We start from the raw sequence: 5,277 nt of genomic DNA on the forward strand, positions 1-5,277 counted from the left end.
TTAAGGATGATGCTAAATTGGAATCATTTGGTTAAGAAGGTGTCTGCCAAATTCCTTCATCGTGAAGATATTCTTTACCCTCATAATAAATAATCTGTGGGGTGATATTTTGAGACTGTGTGAATGTCCTGTTCCCCTCAGAATTTTTACTCAATGGTTTTAGCATCCACTGATGATCTTTGCCTGAATTGTTACATTCATGGTTGCAAAATGGTAGTATTTAAAATTCTATTATTCTGTCTACACCGATTTCATCCACAATGGTTCCTGCTACATGGTTAGCATTCCTCTGTAAGGAAATCTTTCAATTCCTCTCTCACTGGTATCCATTTCTCAATGTTACAATGGAGTCAAAATCTTGTTACTCAGTGTTTTGTAACTATTGTCGTTATTTGTTTTGATGCCTCCCAAGTTTGGCCATTGATAGTTCCTTCAAATGAGCCCTTGGATCCTTCTGATGTCCCAGCAGCCTCTGAGCACTCTGTTCCTGCTGTCATGAGACATCTTTCCATTTACTTAAAAATAATTTTGCATATTTTAAAAGTGTTTTAAGTTTTTTCTCATAAAGCTTTTGCACATCTCTTTCTAAGTTTATTCCAAAATATATTATTTGTTGGCATTGTTATCGTACATGAAGTTTTTCTCCTTTATTATGTCTTCTAACTCTATGTGTATATATGTGTGTAACATATATAATTTTGTATATGTATGCATGTGTATATATAAATAGTATATATTCTATCAGTTTTTGTATGTTAATTTTATGACTAGCTATTTTATTGAATTTTCTGTTGGTTGAGTTAGCCATTGATTTATTTGGGCTTTCCACGTATGTTATTCTCCTCTCTGAAAATAAAGATTGTCTTACATCCTTTCTAACTCTTGAGTTCTGTCTTTCTCTTATCTAACTGCATCAATGAATACCTCCAGTACAATATGATAAATAGTTGTTCTTCACATTGGTGAATATACCTCCAGTGTTTCCCATGAGATACTGACTTCAGAACTGATTATGGATATATACGTATATATGAATTAGTATTTATTATACATGTGTATATATACACATGTGTGTGTATGTGTAAAATCACATCAGAAAGTATCCTTCAATTCCTGTTAAATTGGGTATTTTCATCAGGAATGGGTTAGATTTTTTCAAACACCTTTCTGCATCTAAAAAAAGTTTTAAAAATTTCTTCTTAGATCTAGTAATATGGTTAATTATATTAACAAATACCCTATTTCAGATTTAAGGACACACATAATCTCAGGCAGCCTGGGTGGCTCAGTGGTTTAGCACTGCCTTCTGCCCAGGGCATGATCCTGGAGACCTGGGATCGAGTCCCACATTAGGCTCCCTGCATGGAGCCTGCTTCTCCCTCTGCCTCTCTCTCTCTCTCTGTTTCTCATGAATAAATAAATAAAATCTTTAAAAAAGGACACACATAGTCTCAAAGTAAAGAAATAGAAAAAGATATCCCATGCAAGTGGAAACCAAAAGAAAGTGGGGGTAGCCATACTTATATCAGACTCGAAGCAAAAACAATAACAAGAGATGAGAAAAATCATTATATGACAATAAAGGGATTAATCCATCAGAAAGCTATAACAATTGTAAATATAAATGCACCCAACTTTGGAGCATGCAAATATATTAAGCAAATACTAACAGATATGAAGGGAGAAATAGACAATAATACAATAGTAATACAGACTTCAATACCCCACTTTCAACATTGGATAGATTATCAAGGCAAAGTTAATAAGGAAACAATAGGATTGAAGCATGCATTAGATTAAGTGGAGCTAACAGACATCCATAGAACATTCCATCCAACAGCAGCAGAATACACATTCTTCTCAAGTACACATGGAACATTCTCAAGAATAGATAAATGATAGGACATAATGCAAGTCTTAGCAAATTTAAGAAGATTGAAATCATTCCAAATATCTTTTCCAACCACAATACTATGAAACTAGAAATTAATAACATGAGGAAAGCTGGAAAATCTACAAATATGTGGAAACTAAACAACACACTCCTGAATAACCAATAGGTCAAAAAAGAAACCAAAATGAAATTTAAAAATATCTCAAATAGAAACAACTTAAAATCTATGGGACACTGAAAAAGAAGTTCTAAGAGGAGAGTTTATAGTAATAAGTGCATATATTAAAGTGAGAAATGTTGCAAATAACTTTACACCTCATGGAACTAGAAAAAGAATGGCAAGTTAAGCCCAAAGTTAGCAGAAGAAAGTAATAAATATCAGAGTAGAAATAAATGAAAAATAGACTAGGAAAAAAATAGAAAACATCAATGAAATGAAGAGCTGGTTTTTCAAAAAGATAAAATTGACAAGCCATTAGTGAAAGTGGGGAAAGAGATGGCTCAAGTAAATAAAATCAGAAAAAAAGAAGAAAAATTATAACTGATACTGCAGAAATGCATAGACTCATAAGAGATTAGATTACTATGAACAACTATATACCAATAAATTAGAAAATCTAGAAGAAATGGATAATTTACTAGAATCATACAACCTACCCAGACTGAACCAGGAAAAAATACTAAGTTGGGACAGACCAGTATAAAAGTAAGGAGATTGAATCAGTAATAAAAAACTTTCTAATGTAGAAAACCCCAGGACCAGTTGGCTTCACAGGCAAATTCTATCAAATATTTAAAGAAGAATTAATGCCAATACATTTCAAACTCTTTCAAAAAATTTGAAGAGGTGGGAAGACTTGCAAACTATTTCTATGAGGCCAGCATTATACAATACCAAAGCCAGAGAAGGACACTACAAAAAAAGAAAACTATAGACCAATATCCCTAATGAACATAGTAGATGAAAAAATTCTCAATAAAATAGCAAACTGAATTCAAGAATTCATTAAAAGGATTATACAACATGACCAAGTGGAATTTATCCCTAGGATACAAGGATGATTCAATATACACAAATCAATAACTATGATACACCACATTAATAGAATGAACAATAAAAGTCATATCATCTCAATAGATGCAGAAAAAGCATTTGACAAAATACAACATATCTTCATGATAAAAACCCTCAACAGTTGGCTGTAAAAGGAACATACCTTAATATAATAAAGGCCATATGTGACAAACTCACAGCTAACATTATACTCAATGTAGAAAAATTGAGTATTTTCCTCTGAGACCAGGAGCAGGACAAGGGTGCCCACTTTTTCCAGTCCTAGCTAGAGCAATCAGACAAGACAAAGAAATAAAAGGCATCCAAGTTGGAAGGGAAGAAGTAAAATTGTTGCTATTTCCTGATGATATGATATTATATATTGAAAATCCCAGACTCAACTAAAAAACTGTTGGATCTAATCAACGAATTCAGTAAAGCTGCAGGATATAAAATCAATACACAGAAGTCAGTTATTCTCCTATAGACTAACAACAAACACCTGAAAAAAAGAAATAAGAAAACTATCCTATTCACAACAATATCAAGAACAATAAAAGAACTAAGAATAAATTTACCAAGGATGTGAAAGATCTGTTCAATGAAAACTAGAAGATTTTGCTGAAAGAAGTTAAAGAAGACACAAATGGAAGGACATCCTGTTTTCATGGATTGGAGGAGTTAATATTGTTAAAATGTCCATATTACCAAAAACCATCTATAGATACAAACAAAATCTCTATCAAAATTCCAATGGCATGTTCCATAGAAATAGAACAAAGAAAATCCTAAAATTTGTGCAGAGCCACAGAAGACCCCAAAATAGCCTAATACCTAAAGCAATTATGAAAAATAACAACAACAACAACAACAACAAAAAACTGAAGACATCACAGTTGCTGATTTCAAACCATACTACTAAACTATAGTAATTAAAATGGTATGGTACTGGTATAAAAACACACAATGGAACAGAATAGAAAGCCCAGTATTAAACCTCTACATAAATAGTCAACTAATATTTGATAATGCAATAAGGAACATCCAATGGGGAAAGGATCATCTCTTCAAAAAATGGTGTAGAGAAAACTATAACCACACACAGAAAAATGACTTTGGGCCCCTATCTTATACCACCCACAAAATTAACTTGAAATGGATCAGAGACATAAACATAAGACCTTAAGCCATAAAGCTCCTAGATAAAACATAGGGAAGGAGCTCATTGTCACTGGCTCTTGACAATAATTTTTTGGATATGACACTCAAGGCACAAACAACAAAAGAAAAAATATCAACATGTGGGATTACATTAAACTTTAAAGCTTCATACAACAAAAGAAACAACAAAATGGAAAGGCAGCCTACAGAAATGGGGGAAAAGTTTTGCAAACCATGTATCAGGGAAGGGGTTAATACCCAAAATTTTAAAGAACTCATATAACTCAATTACAAAAATCCAAGCAATTTGATTAAAAAATGGAAAGAAGAACTACATAGATATTTTCCCAAAGAAGACATCAGATAGCTAACAGGTGCTGAAGAGTTGCTCAATATTACAAATCATTAGGGAAATGCAAATCAAAACCAAGATGAGATATCACCTCATACCTGTAAGAAAGCCTACCATCCAGAAAACAAGAGATAAGTGTGGGCAATGATGTGGAGAAAAGGAGCCCCTTGTACACTGTTGATGGGATTATAAACTGTGGAGGCTACTGTGGAAGCTACGCAAAAAGTTAAAAAGATAACTACCATATGGTCAGTTCAGCAACTCCACCTCTACATATATAACCAAAGGAAATGAAAACAGGTCACCAAAGAGACATATGCACTCATGTTTATTGCAGCGTTATTCACAATAACTTGTATAAAAACAACCCTAAGTGTCCATCAATGGATAAATGCATAAAGAAAATGTGGTCTTTATGTACAATGGAATACTATTTGGCCATGAGAAAAAAAAGGAAATTCTGCCATTTGTAACAAGATATATGGAGCTTGAGGAGATTAGTGAGAGAGAGAGCTAAGTAAGCTCTCTGAGAGAGTAAGTAAGTAAGTGAGAGAGAGACAGACAAATATTTATGATACCTTGTGGAAGGTAAAACTGTAACCTTAAAAGCAGAACTGGTTACCAGGGGCTGGGAGGTGGGAGGATGGGAGAGATGTAGTTTAAGGCTACATACTTGCAACTAGTAGATAAATAAGCCCTGGAGACCTGATACACACTGTACTGACTATAGACAACAAAACTGTATTATAAACATTAAGCTTTCCAAGAGACTAGATCTTTATTGTTCCAAACACTAGAAAAAATTATAATTATGGG

The sequence above is a fragment of the Vulpes lagopus genome, chromosome 13 (assembly GCF_018345385.1).
Source record: "Vulpes lagopus strain Blue_001 chromosome 13, ASM1834538v1, whole genome shotgun sequence".
Lineage (NCBI taxonomy): Eukaryota > Metazoa > Chordata > Mammalia > Carnivora > Canidae > Vulpes > Vulpes lagopus.